Source organism: Aethalodelphis obliquidens, unplaced genomic scaffold (assembly GCF_003676395.1).
Source record: "Aethalodelphis obliquidens isolate GAN/ISIS:26980383/991018 unplaced genomic scaffold, ASM367639v1 scaffold38, whole genome shotgun sequence".
Taxonomy (NCBI): domain Eukaryota; kingdom Metazoa; phylum Chordata; class Mammalia; order Artiodactyla; family Delphinidae; genus Aethalodelphis; species Aethalodelphis obliquidens.
Genome location: NW_020837982.1, coordinates 1,570,014 through 1,589,523, shown reverse-complemented (window position 1 = coordinate 1,589,523; position 19,510 = coordinate 1,570,014). Strand labels below are relative to the sequence as shown.

General features: G+C 49.7%; 1 protein-coding gene and 1 non-coding gene across 2 annotated transcripts in view; both read right to left on the bottom strand.

The window, feature by feature from the left end:
- Positions 1-19,510, bottom strand: part of MYO1D (myosin ID) — a 355,995-nt gene that overhangs the window by 9,946 nt on the left and 326,539 nt on the right. The window lies entirely within an intron of this gene.
- Positions 7,105-7,177, bottom strand: TRNAR-UCU (transfer RNA arginine (anticodon UCU)). The gene has a single exon. It is a non-coding gene; the product is annotated as a tRNA-Arg (tRNA).

Below are 19,510 nucleotides of genomic sequence, written 5' to 3'. Positions count from 1 at the left end.
TCACCCATGCTGTGGTTTCAATGACAATTACCCAGTGTCCCCTGTCCCAGCAAGAGGTCCAAGCACGTATGTGCAGCCACCGACCAGACAAATCCCCTGAACGTGCCGCAGACGGCCGAGTCTTCCTATGTCCAACACTGAGCTCATCCTCTTGGCCCTTTCCCCAAACTGCTTCCCTCCTCCTGTCAAGCCTGTCCCGGGGAGAGGTGGCATCATCTACCCATCACGGAGACAGAAAGCCTGGATCAGCCTGGATCCCTCCTCTGCCCAGGTCAGGGCACCAAGTTCTATTCACTTCACTTTCTCATTCTCTCTCCACTACCACCATCACTGCCCAGAACCTCAGCCCCTTTTTCCTGGTTCCAGACGTAGCCTCCTAACCCGTTCCTCTGTCTTCGCTTTGCCCGGCACCCTACTTCAAACGTGTCCTACACAGTGTCATCAGAGGCACGAAAAAGATCCTGTCGTCCCCCTGCTGAAACCTCTTCAGTCATTCCCTGGAGCTTTCCAAAACTGCCCGCCTCCCACCCCCACCCCCAGGCTGAGCTGGGTGTTCATCTGTGTCCCCAGTTCTCTCGAAGCTCTGAGCAGGCAATGGTGCTGTGCTGCTTCCAACAGCACGATCGGAGCTGACAAGCTTTCCCGACCGCTTACAAGTGTCTCCGATGTGAATACAACTCCCCAGTGGAGGTTGCAGGAAAGGGGGGGTAAACTCCGGCAGTCAGGAGGAAGGAGGGGATGGGAGGCCAGCAAATGCCGAGCCCAGGACGTGCAGGCCACTGCGAGGGCACCAGGCCTGAGGTCAGCATGAGGCTGCCCGGCCTAGGAAAGCCCACCAGGAGTCTGCCTCCCAGCCTGGCAGAAGGGCACGGAACCATGGCGTGAGGAGATACACACACACAAAGGTTTTTCAGTAAAAACCGGAAACCTCAAGCTTTCTTGACCTCTTGAAAAGCAGATCCGCTGCAGGTCACCAAAGGCAGAGCAAACCTGAAGAACACCCAGAGCGAGAAGAGACATTGCTTGCAAAGGAATAACAGGCTTTCTCATCAAATATGAGGGGGGAAAATGAAAACACAGACTCATCAAAGGGTTTAAGGAAAATAACCGTCAACCTAGAATTCTATCCCCAACCCATCACCTGAGTGCGAGTGCCACAGGGAGACTTTCTCAGACAAAACAAGGGTGAACCTGGGGAAGTCGGGCAAGCTCAGCTCTCAGGTGAAGAAGGACCCGTCGTCGTCCATCAGGAAAGACAATGGATCCAGAGGAAAAGAGTGGTGTGGGCGACGCGTGGGGAGCAGACAAGCAGGCAGACGTGCAGGTCAATCTAAGTAAGTGTTCACTGTAAACGCAGCAGCAACGAAGATGGCTATTGCGGGGGGCGGGGGTTAAACCAACGCTGGACGACATCTTGGAGAAGAACAACATGAGAGACGGGGTGTGGCCCCAGGGAAGCATTTCAAGGTCCCTGTCTCATCTGGGAGGAGGGTAGGGGGGCCGATGAACTTCAGGCTCCACAGACAAGCTGCGGAATGATGGCAATGGACGGTAAATGAGACCGTGAGACGGCCGCGTACACGTTCCAGAGAAGTAGAAGGAAGGGAGGGGGAGAAGAAAGTCTGCTTCACTTAATGGAAGGGAGGAAAGGGGAAGAAAAGGAGCAAAGAAACATGAGGACGAGAAAACACAGACTGACATGGATGTGAATCCCTGTTAAAAGGGAGATCTCAGATTGAACTGAGAAATGCAGCTATAAGACTATTTGCAAGAGTCCCATCTAGAGCCTAATGACAAAGAAAAGTTAAGGGAACGGAACAAGGTCCATAAGGCAAATGTTAATCACAAGAAAGCTGGCTGGGGAAGAGAACTCGTGAGATAACTGTCTCCTTTATTAAGGAGTCGTTCACCAGGAAGATACACTCCAGAAAATAAAAGTTAAAAACGTGTGTGTGAGATGGCGTGAGCTCTGCAAAGATATAACGACATGTCTGCAAATAGTCAACCATCTTAATATACTTTTCCCCAAAACGTATAGATCTACAGATATTAAAAGAACATAGACTTGAACCCAATTAATAACATAGATTTGAACCCAATTCATAAGCTTGTGTGCTCAACTACGCCCAACAATTAGAGAACACACGTTGTTTTGAAGTACACTTGGAATAGGTAACAGACCCTAAAAGGTGGTTCAATAAATACTTAAGAATTAGCATCTGACTGAAACTATCTTCTCTGACTATAATGCAATTCAAATAGAAATCAAATAAAAGGAGAATATAATAATAAGTACCGTATGCTTTTTAAAAATTTTTTTATTTATTTTTGGCTGCATTGGGTCTTCCTTGCTGCACACCGGCTTTCTCTAGTTGTGGCGAGCAGGGGCTACTCTTCGTTGCTGTGCACGGGCTACTCAGTGCAGTGGCTTCTCTTGTTGCGGAGCACGGGCTCTAGGCCACGTGGCCTTCAGTAGTTGCAGCACACGGGCTTCAGTAGTTGTGGCGCGCAGGCTCAGTATTTGTGGCACACGGGCTTAGCTGCTCTGCAGCTTGGGGGATCTTCCTAGACCAGGGCTCGAACCCATGTCCCCTGAATTGGCAGGCGGATTCTTAACCACTGCACCACCAGGGAAATCCTTGTATGCTTTTTTGCAAAGTGCTTTACAAACAGCAACTCATGAAATCCTCATGACAGCACGAAGTAAGTTCCATTTTCAGAAGAGGATATGAAGCCCAACAAGGCTAAGTACCTGCCAAGGTCACACAGTGGAGCCAGATTTGAACCCAGACACCCGGGCTGGAGTCCAAGTCTTAACCTCTGTGCACGCTGCCACTAAAACAGTCATAGATATAATCGTTAGCTGAGCTCCCTACTTACTAAGTGCTTCTGAGCAGTTTTCATCCCCTGATCAAGAGCTCCTAGGGCAGCATCTGATACGGAATAGGAGTTCCATAACTGTCACAGAAAGAGACGTAATTAAGAAAGCAGTTGGGACTCACTTCGACATCGGACACTAACCAGAAGACCTGAGGGCAATGTCAAGCATCTTCAAAGCAGTGTTGTTGAGAAGTGAGTTGGCGCCATCGGTGAGCAGGGGCTGGGCTTTGGGGAGCAGGTGCCTTCCTGGCACTGTGCTCTGTGCAAGGGTGTGTTGAGGTACAGAGTGTGATTAAGGCAGATGAAGAGGCCCTGGGGATGCTCACTGTTCCAGGGATGCTTTTCGGGAGCCAAAGAACCCTCTGCAAAGTGGATCATTACTCTGCTTGGTAAATCCAAACTCTCACATATTAGGTGCTGCTGCCCCATTGCTAATGAAGTTCTCAGGGAAACAAAAATGTTCGTAGGATGACAAACGTTTGGACTCATGGATTTTTGGAAACATACACGCAAGGTTGAAGAAGTTCCAGGAATTACATCAATGAACGTGTTGTCATTTTTTTTTTTTTTGAGGTTGAATGGAGATGAGTAGACACTGGTTCCATGCATGTTTCTCAGTAACACCCGGAGTCATATGAACAGATACGCCCCAGGATCACTTAGCCGTCTGCTGGCCATGGCTGGTGCTACTTAGCAGCGCGTCTTGTGTAGCTGTAAAAGGGGTCTTGGATTGGGGGAGGGGAGCTTGACAATCATCATCTCCCACTGATGGAGAATTTTCCACACACTAGGCGCCGTATTAAACATTTTACATGTATCATCTCATTTAATCCTTGCTGACACCTTGCGAGGCACTGTCATGATGCCCACGCCATAGATGAGGGCACAGAAGCTTAGCAAGGTCGAGGAGTTCTGCACAGCTGCAAAGTGGTGTCTGTTTCTTGAGTGACACATTGAAGCCCCCTTCCATTTGTTTATTTATTTAGGTTTATTTTTTTGCCCCACTGCATTTAGACCTCAGATGGACGGACGTGTCTAGCTGTAGCGTGGGGCAATACCTCTGCTGCGTGCAATTCTTTAATACTTGGTGCTTACGAGTCAGGAAATAGCATTTGGAATCTGCTGTCATGGTGTTAAGGTTGGGGCATCCTGACCCACAGCCATGACCCCCACTGTCACCACTTGTCGTTCGCTTCCTGGGCATTTATGACATTTTACATTGGTGTTTCCAGGCCTGGTTGATTCCAGGCTGTCAAAGAAGGGGTGCTCTCCTGGTGCTTGGAGAATTCAGGTACTTTTTTAAACTATTCCCCGGCACACTGGCATCTTGACTTTCCAGCTGGAGTCCCTGAGGAGGCCTGTAGCTCTCTGGAGGCTCCTGGCTTCTGGTTTTGTCAACCAGAAGGTTCCTATTCTTCGTGCGTCGGGGGCCCTCCCCTGGCAAGGCGGACCCGGGCCTGGCCTCTGTGTGCTGGACGTGGCCGGGCTGAGCCCATCCTGAGAGGCCCAGTGACTGCTGCTCGGCCCTTGGATTTGTTTCCCTTCCACCAACATCAGAGACCAAGGCAGTGAGGACGCTCCACTTGGCTTTATATATTTGGAATCTGGACTCTTTACAGGCTGCATTCCTCTGTCCCTCCCAAAATGTCCAAATTGATGCTTTATGCCGGGGATAATGAAACCTTTCAAAACTGAACTAAAAGAACAAACCCACCGCTCCCTCAGATATGAGGAAAGAACAGAAAACAGAAGCAACAAAACAAAACACCACCAAACCAAACCTCTACCACAAAACAAATGGGATGGCAGCTGTGGACCGAGCGGCATCACGGGCAGGGGTGGTGTCCCCTCAGGGCGCTGCCCCGTCACCTCCAACAAGAGGGTGTCGGCTCTGGAGCCTGAGCTCAGGTCCTCTGCGTCCATCCCACCCTCCATGACCTCCTCTCTCTTCCCACCTCTCCCTTCTTTCTCTGTCTCCCTTCAACTTCTCATCTCAGTGATTTGCTCTACTGTCTTTGGGGCTTTATTTTATCAAAAAATATCTGTTTGAGAGATTTTTTTTTCTCTTTGCTGTGTTAAGCTTTTTCTTTTTCTTCTTTTTTTCCATCTTGGCTGTTTCCTGCTTACATTTCTGCTCCTCCTATCCTGATACTTCTGCTAACAGTACCTCCAAAGTTAGCTCCGTCTGTGAACATTGGTGTTTATTTTCTATTCACATCATTAATGAAGGTGTTAAATAAGCCTGGATTGAACACAAACCAGGACCCACATCTTCCTTTGAACAGATGATTTTTAGTGGTTTGTTGGAATACCATCCTGTATCTACCTGTTCTATTCACCATCATCAAGAAGCATCTGAGCTTCTATGTGTGTGGGGCTGTGGCCCACTGCACAGGGGAGTTTGTAGGACCCCAGTCTTTGCCATCCGAGAACTGGGCATTTCAGGCGGTTTGCAGCTACACACACACAGGGGACATATACACTGAAAAGAGAGTCATGAAAGAATGCTTAAATAAGATTAATGATGGTACTTTTGAACAGGGTTGGGAACTAAGAAGAAGTCTTGCCATGAGCTCAGGAATTCCTCGGCATTATCTTGAAACATGTCCTACATCAAATATCTGAGTCTAAGGCTCTGGGATAGAAGATAGATAATAAAACAGCCTCCGTTCTCAAGACGCTCAGAGTCTGGGGAGGGAGGCCGACTTGCTGACAAATAGCTACTACGTAAGGCGTGAAAGTTGGCACCATTAAAGGGCTGCAGGGTGCGCTCAGGAAGCACAGGGTGGGGGGAGTGAAGGATTCTGCCTGCTTGCTGCTGGGTGCAGCCTCTTGGGCCATGGAGCTTGAGGCTTTGAAATGCAGATGCATCATGGGAATAAACTGGGCTCTCAGCACCCCGGTCCGGAATGTGACCTGATCTCTCTTCCTCACGCTGCTCCCCACCCGCGTGGAGGAAGCCAGAGCCGCGGGGCAGGGTGCTGAATCCCCGGGCAACAGGCACACCCTCCGCCTAGCGGCCTCGCCCAGCTTGGCCAGCATCTCTCCTCCCTCCAGCGACGTCCCTCAAGCTCTAGCTGCCCTTCCTCCCAGCAGCCTACCTGGGCCTCCCCAGCCCAGATCTCCAAAACCCAAAGACAGGAGGTGACGAACTGCCCCTTGGAGGGTGAAGAGGACTTGGACGAACAGAGATGACCTTGTTGAAGCCTAAAAGTGAAATTTAGAGAACATGCAGGGAACGGCAAGCGTGGGGCTGTAGTTCAGGATGCAACTGTGTCTGGAGACTGTGGTGGGAGAGAGGCTGGGGTAGATAACAGGCGAGGAGTTTAGGCTTAACTCTGCAAGCAATGGGGACTCCCTTAAGGATCCTTGAGTGGAGAAGAGAGATAATACTTTGTTTTTATCCGTGCACTTACCGCTATCTGAAACTGACCTATTTGATTCTTGGCTTCTTCACTGTCTGTCTTCCTATGGCTCCCACCCCCTTCCTAAAGGGAAACTCCACGGGAATGGGACCTCCTCCTTATCGCTGTGCCTAAGAGTGTCTGGCATAAAGTAGGTGCTTATTTAATAAATGAGCGAATACATGAAATTGATAGGAAACAGGTGGTGTGGAGGATAGACTGATGGGGGCATTTAAAAGCAGGCAGACCAGGTAGGAAACTAAATCAGGGAAGAAAGGGCTGTGGTTGTTAACAGGGCAGACACAGGTCAAGTTTGAGAGATGCTTCAGAGCAAGAATTTGGTGACCACTGAACGTAGATGGTAAAAGGTAGCGTCTTCCACATCTCTAGGTTGTCAGCGTGGGTGATGGAGAAGGAAACAGAGAGTGAGTTTGGTTTTGGACAATGTTGAGTTTCACTTCCTCTGGAAATGATCCAAAGGGTTTCGCTACATGTTATGAGGACTCACTGGGGAACATATACCTCATTGTTCTCCCTCCCTTAAAGGACTGTGTGATCCAGTGGGGAGATCATATATCAAAATTGTTTCCCAAACCTATTTTGTAAGCAAATTCTGCTATAAAGTATTTACAATATTATCCTGATTCCGTGCTATATTAAGAAAATAAGCCTCCAATTTGAGAGCTCAGTGTTAAAATGGCAAGTGAGCAGCCCGAGTACCATTCTCATGCACCCTAAACTCCTTAACGTTTCTCACTTTTTATTCAATGGTCGTCTTCTTTTTTTTTTTGGCCACGCCCCACGGCATGTGGGATCTTAGTTCCCTGAGCAGGGTTTGAACCTGAGCTCCCTGCAGTAGAAGCGCAGAGTCTTAACCACTAGACCACCAGGGAAGTCTCAATGGTCTTTTTTTATATATATAAATTTATTTATTTATTTATTTTGGGCTGCCTTGGGTCTTCGTTGCTGCGCGCGGGCTTCTCATCGCGGTGGCTTCTGTTGTTGCAGAGCACGGGCTCTAGGGCGCACGGGCTTCAGTAGTTGTGGCACGAGGGCTCAGCAGTTGTGGCTCACGGGCGTAGTTGCTCCGCGGCATTTGGGATCTTCCCAGACCAGGGCTCGAACCCGTGTCACCTGCATTGGCCGGCGGATTCTTAGCCACTGCGCCACCAGGGAAGCCCATCAATGGTCTACTTGTTGATACTTTTCCCACCATTCTTTCCAGCAATTTTTATCTGAAAATGTCCAAACTTTAAAAGCAGTATTCCTAGGAGCAATAGTGCAAATTATAAAGGCAGGGGGCTGGGGAGGAAAAGAAAGGCCTAATTCTTGCTCTGCAAATAAAAGGTCACATTCTCTAGAATTGTGGTGACCTATAGGAAACCGGAAACTGGTCACTGTCCAACAACAATCAGCACATTATGGTTTACTGAACAGTTAGTTCAAGTTCCCACGTAGGGGCGGTTTGTACATCCAACTGCTTGCTGAGCCTGGAAAAAGTGATTTCTCGTGGATACTAACCAGTCCTTTGGAACTCTGGCTATAACACACCCGGGAGTCAGACACTGCAGCTGGCAGCAGCAGCAGGGAGGAGACGGGGACTGGGACTTCCAGGTTCTGTGTATTTCTAGGAATGTTGCTTAATCGAGACAGGAGACAATGGGGCCTGGTGGAGAGAACAGGCCTTTGGAATCAGCCAGTCTAGGGTGTGAATCCAGCTGTATGGCTCTGGGTGATCACCTACCCTTTGAAGCTTGGTTTCCTGAACTGGGATAATAAACAGTGGTAATGCTTTTCCAAAGGGTTTTGGTGAGAGTTAAAGGACAAAATAGGGCTTCCCTGGTGGCGCAGTGGTTGGGAGTCCGCCTGCCGATGCAGGGGACACGGGTTCATGCCCTGGTCCGGGAAGATCCCACATGCTGCGGAGCGGCTGGGCCCGTGAGCCATGGCCGCTGAGCCTGCGCGTCCGGAGCCTGTGCTCCGCAACGGGAGAGGCCACAGCAGTGAGAGGCCCGCGTACCGCCAAAAAAAAAAAAAAAAAAAAAAAAAAGGACAACTACATAGGCACAGGGGCTAGGGCAATGCCTGGCTCGGAGTAAGTGCCCCTTCAACGTCTGTTAATGGAGCCAAGTGCTTTAAAGAAGGAGATCCTTATGTTTAGAATGTTGGTTAAACAATTGATACAGGGGCTGAAGGGACCCTTGCCCTTGTGTCTCAAGGCCTCTTCGCTTGACCATGGATAGCCCCTTAAGCAATAACCGTGCCATCTCCTAGGGCCATATTGGTGAAAAGGCTTGTCGATTCCAGAAAGCCCTTTTAACTTGTTCTTGAGTATTTTAAAATCCCATCTATGCTGACAAAAGATGATGTTTTCTTCTCGGGGGGCAGATGACACTTTCCACCTCACTCGCACTAAACCTTGCTGCCCATCCAGGCAGCTGTGATCCACGGCGCGGAATATCTGATTAGGTAGCAAGGAACTGGGGATTTCTGTTCGAAGGGGGAACTCAACAAGGTTAAAATAGAAGCAACTATCTCATGAACCAACCCAGAGCACTGAGATGAAAAGAAACAAATTGCTCACTTTCTACCACCTGTTTGAGAACAGAAGGATTTGCACTCAGTTATGTTAGCTAAAAAATGTACCCCTGACTCATTGTGGTACAGAAGCCTTTACCACACGAATGCTTTTGATGGAAAATCCGCCCCCTGCTCCGATACACCCTTTCATGCTGGTGATGACAGAGGCAACGTAGGCCTTTCCATCAATATGTTCTGCACACTTCTTAGCAGCTCTGCTTTTCTGCATTTGCTATTTTAAGCAAGTACATAATGCATCAATTTTCAGACTCTTACTCAACGCTGCTGCTACAGGACTGAGAACTCAGTAATCTTGTCAGGCGGCGCAGAACAATATTCCAACAGATGAAACATTCCATGCAGCCTTACTTCCCCTTTCCTGGGATGCGGCATCTATTTCTGGCCCTATAATGAGAGAGGAACCAGTGGCGGTGCTCCAGGCCCACTTTCCCCGGGAATTCCACGTTACAGAGACCATTCACCATGCTGCTGCTGCTGGGATACACATCAGAGGCCCTGTAGGGGACTTGAGACCACTCGACCGCTATCCATCTTAGTTCTGATTTTAAGTTCCCAGAAACGGGTTGTTTGGATCCAGGCTGGAGCCTGCTGTCTGGGAAAGACAGTGTGGGTTTGCCCAGGCCACGCTGGTGCTTCTCCTGCTTGACCTGAAGGGTTCCTGTTCTCTCCACAATCACTAACTTGATTGAAGAGCCCAAGACCAACATTTATTTCCCTGTCCTCAGCTTCCTAAGAGATTTCAACGTGAAGTGTCCCCATGTGGCTTCTTGCCAAATTTGCCTTGACCTTGCGGAAGACACACTTCTAGTGGAATGTCAATTGCACCTGATACCTTGTTGGGCAATTTGGGCAGAGTTCCCTGCTGTGTGTGTTTACAGCTTTCGTGGCTTCTAATACAGGCTCTATTTACTGCCTGCAGGGTTACCTGGGAGAGAGAGCAGAGCAGTCTGCCTCTATGCCCGTTGGCTCGGAAATGGGTTAGTCACGTTTTCCAGAGATCTACTCTTCATACCTGGCTGCTATAAATGGGCTGGGCCACTCCCACCAAACCCTCCAAGTTCTGCTCATTTTAGCTCACATCAATTAAAAACGGCACAACAAATTAGACTGAGTGAGCGCATAAGTGATGCTATTGAAAAGTGAGTAATTCAATAATAGCTCTGCACCACTGCATTCGGTCTGAAGAACTAATTCATAGCATCGAATGATTCAGCCATCCCTATGGGGACCTTGAATTACTGGCTCAACTTCATCAGCATAAAAACAATCAAACCAAATACACTCTTCCTCTGGGGCTGGAAGTCAGACACCCTGAGTAATATTTAGGTCACTCCTGCCTGGGCAAGTCTGAAAAATGGTTCGTGCCCTGATTAGACAGTTGCTGATTTTTTTTAAACGACTGTCAAAGGAGGGGACCCTGCAGGCGTTTTAAGGCAAAGAGAGGTTCTGTGAGTAGTGCTGGAACAACCTGAAGTGGGCTGAAGCCAGTCATCTCTTTGTTCAGCCTAGAGTATATCAGCGTCAGCTTCACAGCTGAAGTTGAATCTCTGGGTTTGGTGAGTTTCTTGCTTCCCCTAACCTCCATTTCTGGGAGCCCTCAGAGCAACACTGTTAACCCTGACTGAGCACCAGAATTGTCAGAGGAGCATCTGCAAAGCAGTGGTCAGTCCTTATTGGACAGACTCTGATCAGCCCGTCTGCATGTGGGCCCTTGGATGTTCGTTAGTGTTTTCTTTTTTTAAAATTTATTTAAATTTATTTATTTTTGGCTGTGTTGGGTCTTCGTTTCTGTGCGAGGGCTTTCTCTAGTTGCGGCAAACGGGGGCCACTCTTCATCGTGGTGCGCGGGCCTCTCACTGTCGCGGCCTCTCTTGTTGCGGAGCACAGGCTCCAGACGCGCAGGCTCAGTAGTTGTGGCTCACGGGCCCAGTTGCCCCGTGGCATGTGGGAGCTTCCCGGACCAGGGCTCGAACCCGTGTCCCCTGCATTGGCAGGCGGATTCTTAACTACTGTGCCACCAGGGAAGCCCCTGTTCGTGTTTTAAAGCCCTGGGTAGTATTCCTGTGAGCCCCTGCCGCAGAGCACCAAAGCATCACCTTCCCTGGGAAGGAACAGAAAGAAGCGCTGCCTTGCCTTGCCTTGGGTAAGTGCTCCAGTCAGCTGCTCAGGAACTGGCTTGGCAAATGACAAAGGCAAAATCCCCTTATTTTACAATTTAACTGATTCATCAAGCTTTTTATTCTGATGAGTTTCAGACATATTCTAGTTACACAAGAATTACTTAGAACAACTTTATTGAGGTACTTTGGACAGGAAGGGTGGAGTCTCTGGGGGGCCCCTAAGCTCACAAGAGGACCGTGGAAATGGGCACCCCTGCTCACCCTCTGGACAGCCCCCAGGCCCCATCACTCTGTCAGCACCCTCCTTCTTGTCCACTTCTCTTTATTCAACAGATACATACTAAGTCCTGAATGTGTGCTGGCCCTTGAAGATACAGGGGCATAAAAGACACGTGTTGCTCCTGCCCTCACCAAGCTTATAGTCCGGTGTGGAGACGTACGTAAACGTGAATTACACACTCATCACTGTTTATCACTGTTTATCCCTAATTCTGGGAAGAGCTCTGAACGTAAAAAGTGCAGAATGCTTTGGGATCAGTGAGGGGATGTAGTCTAGTCTCATCTACTCTTGGGGAAAGTGTTCCCTAGAGGCAACCGCAGTTCCACTTACTGTGTGTGCGTCCGTGCAGGCATTGTTCTGTGTGAATGTAGCCGATACACACATACACATACATGTATACTCACTGGGGGGCAGGGACTCTAAAGCAGAACCCCAGCCTTTACCCACCTTCAAGGCGTACCTTTCATTTCAGATGTAGGAATGACAGTGACGGGCCATGGTATGTTATGGAAGCAAGATGATACTGCAGAGCCACTGACTCCAGACCATGGTAAGTAAGAGTGGGCCAAGGTTGCTGGCTGTTAATCAGTGTTTCATCATTTAAATACTAGGTGTAGCCTTCAGAACATGGAAGAAGTCATTCCAAAACAGAGTGTTAAACCAAAGACCTAACTACGTGTTGGATACCGTTGGTGTCTAGAAAATGCCTTTTATTTTTCAAATCTAATTAGACCATGGTGTGTCCTTTTTACAGACACTCCAATAGAGTGGCACAAATCTGTTTTCTTTTTGCTTTTTTTTTTTTCCTCGAAGATGAGGGCATCAGCTAGACCATGAGCTAATCTGACATTTTAAGCCAGTGCCATTAGAGCTGCTATGCTGCCCCAGGACAAAGATGGATGACACAAGGGTTACGGGTTGGGGGTCATTACTATGGTCTCAGTGCTCTTCATTACCAGCTTAGGTGGATGCTAATAGCAGTACAGGACACTACCCCCCCCGCTCCCCGCCCCCAATCAGGAGTTCAGGCCTTGGAAGCCCTGGTAATTCTGCTCTGGGGGCAGCGAACCCCATCTAGGTGAGGAACTGCCATAGCTGCTGTGTTCTCTCCGAGGCCAGACGAGGCATGCGCATTTCCATGACTGTCACCTCCAGTCACTCTGGGGAGCGGCGGGGGGCAACGAGCGGCCACGGGGGGCCTCGGCCGGTCCTCTCACGCCAGGGTGACCACGGCGGGCCGGGGTCGGAGAGGCAGACCATGTGCCTTAGGGCAGACGTCCAGGTGCGGGAAGAACAATACTTCCTGTTTTCTTAATCCTCTTTTTAAAACACTGGTTTCAAGTGAGGCATTAAGGTCCCCAAGAATAACAAACGGGCCCCGGGCCTGTCTATGCCTCCGGATGAGGGGAGCGGGCTGCTTGATCTGGCACCTGCGGCGGAGCGGAGGCCTGGGGTCCAGGACCTGCGGCAGCTCGGGAAGGGCTGGTGCCGGGGAGCGTGGGGGCGGGGCAGCAAAGGAGAGGGAGTCCGGGAGGGGAGGGAGGATGGAAGAGGGGGAGAAGGGGGATGAAAAAGGAAAGAGAGAGGGAAAGAGGGAGAGGGAGGAGGCGGGGAGCGAGTAAGACAAAGCGAATCTGCACCGCCCGGGTGGGCTGCCGCGGGGGAGGCGGCGCCGGGCCCAGGCAGCGGCTTTTAGCTCTGCCGCTCCCGCGGTCGCCATGGCAACGCGGGCATTAGCGATTCCATCTGACATTAAAATGCCGCCGCCGCTGGCCCGGAGCTGGGGTGCTTCGGCCGGCGGGTGGAAAATGTGCGCTCACACACACGCATGCCCACCGAGGGGCCGGGCGGCGGAGGCCCCTTTTAGGCTGTAGTTTTATGCATCATTTATCGTGCACCCGCTTCCAATCCGCCCTCCCTCCTTCCGGCTATTTTTGTTTGTTTGTCTTTCTAGAGAAGGTGATAATTGGGGGCTTAGATCATCTGCTGGCATATTGATGAGCTCACTGGGTTGCTAAAAGGGAATGGGGATATGGATTTGGGTTAGCTAAGGGTCTGTGACTGGTTTAAGACAAAAACATCAAGAAACGGACTATCCGGACAAATAGGCTTGCTTTCTCTCTTTCTTTCCTTCCTTCCTTCCTCCCTTTTTTTTTTTTTAAAAAAAAAAAACAGGGCTGTGAATTAGCCAGAAATAGTTAAAAGGAAAGGGAGGAGAAAGGGCTAGCCTGCAGACATGTGAAATAGGATTAGCGGAAACCCTAAAGACCAAGGCCCACGGGAACCGTCCTGCAGCAGTTTGCCACACGTGACAATTTTCCTGCTCAGATGCCTGCTCCAGAAAAAGAAAATCAATCTGTGTGCCTTTTTTTGGGGGGGGTACTTGAAGCCCCACCCCATGGTATTCTCTCTCAAACTGTATTTCAGCACAAACAGGGAAAAGCTCATGAAACTGTACTCTGAGGGCAGAAACTGGCCTTAATCATCGCTGCAACTGCTGAGCCCATGATGGGACTTGCCACATCCCAGGCAAGGGCGATGGCTGGCCGCGGCGCACAAGTGAAATCTGCAGAGAGGACTTCCGGAGACCAGCCTCCAGAGTGTAAGAGGGACTGGGCCCAGAAACATCCTGGGAGCACGATGCCTTAAGGCCTCGCCGTGAAGGCAAACAAAGACCAACGGGTGTGTCCGGGAAGTTTCTGAAAACTCAGCAGAGCGTGGGCAGGAACATATGCCTTCTTATCCACCAGGTGAAGTCCCCCCTGTATGACACATCTCGCCTGGGTCTGGAGCATCATACTTGGTAAGAAAATAAAGAGGGATGTTGATGAATAACAGGCTTGCTGACAGGGCAGTGTGGGCTGGCGGGGGCTGGCTCCCAACTGCTCTGCGAGCTGTGGGATTCGCAGGAACGAGAGGGCGCAGTCTCCGACTGAACGGAGGGCCCTTTCCTGACCCATACAACTGGGTCTCTCTTTCTGGACAGGCGCTGTGTCTACTCCAAGAGTCCTAAGTAGTTGGGGACCATCTGGGAAGCCACGCTGGCATCCCAGGGTATGGGAGGAGTCTTCTCATCCAGCCCCTGCCACAGCCAGTGACAGAAAAACCATGAATAAGAATGAGAAATGCAAACTGCGATTACTCTTGCGTCCCAGAATTCTGACCTGACCGTAGTCAAAGATGACTGGCAAAGCTCATCTTCCCAGCAGCTGCAGAATAAACAGCGAATGGAAGGGCTAAGATGCTGAGAACACAGGGCAGGGAATGAGCCCCCTCTGCTCAGCAAGGCCTACAGATAACACACTGTCTTTTAAAGGACTGACCGAAGAGACCAAACCTCCATTCTGGAAGCTGAGAATTCTAGAACTCGGCCTTGAGAGAGGCTCTAACCTTGAGGGGCTGCTTTAAGCAGGGAAACATCTAGAACATTCTGGCCAGCAGGCTATTTATTCCCTCTGGACCTCTCCCTTAGGGACAGATGGGCGTGCCTCCCCCTAGTGTCACTGCGTCCTGACGGTGACGTTCTCCCAAACCATGACAAACAACCTACTCCTTGGAAACGCACCGAAAATAGGGAGGAGATGGCTCAGGCGACGCACGCCGTTTCTACAGCCTAAGAGGAGTATTCTGCTGGTGGATGGCGGAGCAGGCTCCCTTTAGGGGCTGACTTGGTGTGACGAAGGCCCACAGATTCCCACACAGTCATCAACAAACTGGAAAGAACTCTGAGGCAGTTAAAGGAAGAGGAATTTTCACAGCCTCATGTAAGTTGCTCCTTTGCTTGGTAGCCTGTGCTTTGAGGAATATTAAATATTAAATAGATACCAGTGAGGGGCTTCCCTGGTGGCGCAGTGGTTGGGAGTCCGCCTGCCGATGCAGGGGACATGGGTTCGTGCCCCGGTCCGGGAAGATCCCACATGCCGCGGAGCGGCTGGGCCCGTGAGCCATGGCCGCTGAGCCTGTGCGTCCGGAGCCTGTGCTCCGCAATGGGAGAGGCCACAACAGTGAGAGGCCCGCGTACTGCTAAAAAAAAAAAAAAAAAAAAAATAGATACCAGTGAAATGAATGCCCAATAATTTCAGATGAGCTGGGAAAACCTTAATTGGCTGAGACGCGGCTGGCGGTTGCTTCTTAGTCCGTGGCATCCTAACCAGCCAACCAGAATTAAGTAAACTGTTTCTCCGGACTATTTCAAACATACATGTCTAATGAAATGGACATATTCTTCAGGAGCAAATGATTTTTTGTTCTGTAGTTACAAGAAAAACTAAAAATGACAAAGTTATCATATAAATTCTCTTCCTGGGGTATCCTCCCACTTGCCGTGCTGACTCCCATCTCACCATGGGAGGCCTGGTGTTCTCTCCTAATCATGAAAGCACTGGATTCAGGGTTAGGAAGCCTTTGGAGCAAAAGTAGGTCCTCCACTGGTGGTCAGAATGAAAGAATTCTGCCCCAAACCACCATAATTTCTTGAAGGCCTTCTTAATTTTTAGATGTTTCTTAAGATGAGATAAAGACTCCCCTGCTGGCACAGTGGTTAAGAATCCACCTGCCGATGCAGGAGACACAGGTTCAAGCCCTGGTCCGGGAAGATCCCACATGCCGCGGAGCAACTAAGCCTGTGCGCCACAACTACTGAGCCCACGTGCCACAACTACTGAAGCCCGCGCGCCCAGGGCCCGTACTCCGTAACAAGAGAAGCCACCGCAATGAGAAGCCCGCGCTCCGCAACGGAGAGTAGCCCCCGCTCGCCACAACTAGAGGATCCCTGTGCGCAGCAACGGAGACCCAATCAGCCAAAAAAGACGAGATAAAGTATATGCTTGGAGGGGATGCTGAGTGAGCACATTAGGAAGATGAGACATACTGTTTCCTTAACAGACAGCAGAGTCCTGAGGGAACGGGATACAGAACAAGTGTGCTCAGATGAGGCACGACAGGAGGATGGGATGACCTGGTACCAAGAGGACTCTGGGATATGAAGCCGAAGGGCAGTACAAGGACACTAATGATGGGGACCAAGGAAAAACCAGAGCAGAGGCAGAGAGGTCCCAAAGCCAAGGCTGATTTACCCGACACTTTTGAGGATGGCCAGTGTTCCACTGCGCTACCTCACACTGCTTGTCCATCCCCTTACTATCCGTGTCCCCAAGCTTCTTGACAAGGGTGTGCTCTCACACCACGTCCCCTGCCTGCCTGCCTGCCATGTATAAGACGGAAGACCAGAAGCGCAGAGGACGGAGGGCCTGAGGGCTTGCTAGTGGCCAGGACGAGAAAGAAGGAAGGAAGAAAGATGGGGGGATGGGAGGACAAGAGGGGTAGGAGGAAAGAGAAAAGGGGGTATTCAGCATAGGAGTGGACCTTCGTTACAATCCTACAGCTTCATTTTCCAGAGAAGGAACCAGGCCCAAAGAGGCTGTGAACTGGGCCAGATCACTTAGGTAGGTAGCGACAGAAGTGAAACTCTCACCCAGACCTCAGATTTCCAACTCGGCGTCCATTCATCTAGTTTATAAGAGGAAAGGAAAGGGTAGAAGTACCAAATATCACCAATAATGAAAGCGCAAAATGCAAATGAAAAACAGAAAAACTCTTCACAGGAAATTGAGAAGATTCTAAAAGTCAGTCCATTTAGTCTCTATGACAAAATAATAGAACCCGAGGCAGTGAACTAAAGAAAGCATCCTGAGTCTGGTCGGAGCAAACCCTGACTTCTCCACTGACAGGCAGTGTGACCGGGGGCAAATTTCTAAACCTGTCCAGGCCTCAGTTTCCTTAATCATGAAATAGGGATAACGGTAGTATCACCCTTCACACACATTTTGTGAAGATCAAAAAATCGTGATCCGTGGCAAAGAGCTTTCGCAACAGTGTCTGGAGTATAAACACTTAATAAGCCTTTGTGGTTACTATTATGATGATTACTACAGAGCTACTACAACCAGGGACAAATTCGTTTTTCTTACTAGAAAAATGCAGTAAAAAATATTCATTGGTGGTTTCTCTGTATGGGCAAGCGTATCTATTTTCTTTGGGGCTAAATGAGTTTATCTTTCTGATTTTCCCACAATATAAAAAGCATCCTTTTGCTTTTGTCTTTGGTGAGGCGTGCTTCCTTCTGATGTCACCTTACTCTTTCTTCCACTGCAGAGAAAGTCCCAGTCTCAGTTTCACAACTAAATGAAAGGTTGCTTCTTAGCAGAGTGGCACAAGTTCTCACCACGCTACCAGGGCCGAGGTGTAGGATGGAAACAAGGAGGCGGTGACATTTCTACATTTCATTACTCTTGTTTTCCGTAGGAAGTCAACTGGACTTGGATTAGAGCTGAGATTAGGAATCCTCAGTCGGAAAGAGTTCACGTGGCACCATACATTTTTCACCATCTGTAAAATGGGTACCACAACGTTGAACCAATTGATATGAAAGGGGAACAGCAGGCTCCTGGGTTCCAGCAGTGTTATTTCTTCGACCTCTCAGGTGATAATCCTCTGACCACTGATCCAGTGGCTCAAAGACATACCTCCCCTCTCTCCTTCCCCTTCCCCATCCTCATACCCATGTGGATTTCTTGGGCTATCTCATTTAGAGACCTGACTCCTGAAGGGTTTTACATTCCTGGTTATTTTTAGCCTCATTTAGTCAAAGTCTTCAAACACGGTCACCACATGGCATGCAGCTGTGGAAAGCACCTGCTGTGGTCTGATTTCCAGTCAGCATTACTTGACATTTCTTATCAGGTGATTTCTAAAATTCCCTGTTTTTTTTCAGGTGATCCCAAGAACTTCCCCCCCCCCCCCCCCGGTGTCTTAGGTGTGACACCTGAGCTGGGCATCCGGTAAGCTGCCCCAGATTAGGGATGAGTCCAGAACCCTGCTAGAAAGGAAGACGTATTTCAGCTTCGGGGACTCAAAATTTCTCTGCCCCAGAACTATCAGGTCTGGGACGAGAGACACTGCGGTGGGCTCTGGTTCTGACAGCTTCCTTAAGGCCCTCCCTCTAAGCTTTCCAATTTCAGAAAGGGGGCCACTGTCTCTTGGGGTCTCAGGAAGAAAGCAGAGAGGATGAATGAAGCAGCTGGCAGGCCTGCGGGGAGCCTACCTTCAGTGACAACAGCTAAAATGTACAAGAGGCTGGGTTACTCAGCTGGAGGGAGAGCTGGGCTGGACCGCGTGCTTCCTGCCGCTTCTCACCATCTTTTCTCCCCAGACACTTACCTCCCCATCTCTCTGGGTCATGCAGCTGTTAGTCTATTGGTTTCACCCACATACACCCATCTGCCATGATGCTTTTGCCTTCAGGCCTTTCTGCACAGGCTGTTCCTGCCTGGAAGGCTCTTGGTCCATTTTCCAGACCAACTTCTATTTGTCATTTGATTCTCAACATCAGCATCACTTTTGGGAGCCTTTTCTGATCCTTCAAGACAGGGCTGTCTCTTCAATGTACTTATTAACACACTGGATTGTAATCGCCTGTTTACTTATCCAGTACGCCCTCCCCACAAGTAGATTGTAAACTCCTGGGCAGGGTTGGGGTCTGGTCCTCTGTTGTCTCTCCACTTCCTAGCCCAGTGTCTGGCCCAGCACATAGTAGGTGGTCTGTAAGTATTTGATGAATAACGTTCCAGACTCACCAAGAACTCCCTCTTTTTTTCCCTCCCTCCTATACATTTTTTCAGACCGTATCCAGCTCTGCTCCTCAAATCAATTCTCTAAGCCTCTATTTCATCACTGTATCGATTCAGATCACGTCCTTTGTTAATTCTGGGTTTGAAAAAAGTCTTCAATTGTGCTTATAGGTATGAAAAGGTTACGCTGTAGACACCTGGATAGTGTCCGTGTCTAAGAGAAATACATCAAGGAAAAGTGGAAACCGGGGCTGGATAATTGGAAGGAGTTAGAGACTTTTCCTCTGTCTCCTAGTCATTCTCCTGCATGAAGCCTTTGTTTTTTGTGGCCTGGTAAGTCTGGACCCCTATTTTCAAGGCATAGTTCTTTTTTTTGGCCGTGTTGGGTCTTCGTTGCTGCGCGCGGGCTTTTCTCTAGTTGCGGCGAGCGGGGGCTACTCTTCGTTGTGGTGCGCGGGCTTCTCATTGCGGTGGCTTCTCTTGTTGCGGAGCACGGGCTCTAGGCATGCGGGCTTCAGTAGTTGTGGCTCGCAGGCTCAGTAGTTGTGGCTCACGGGCTTAGTTGCTCCGCGGCACGTGGGATCTTCCCGGACCAGG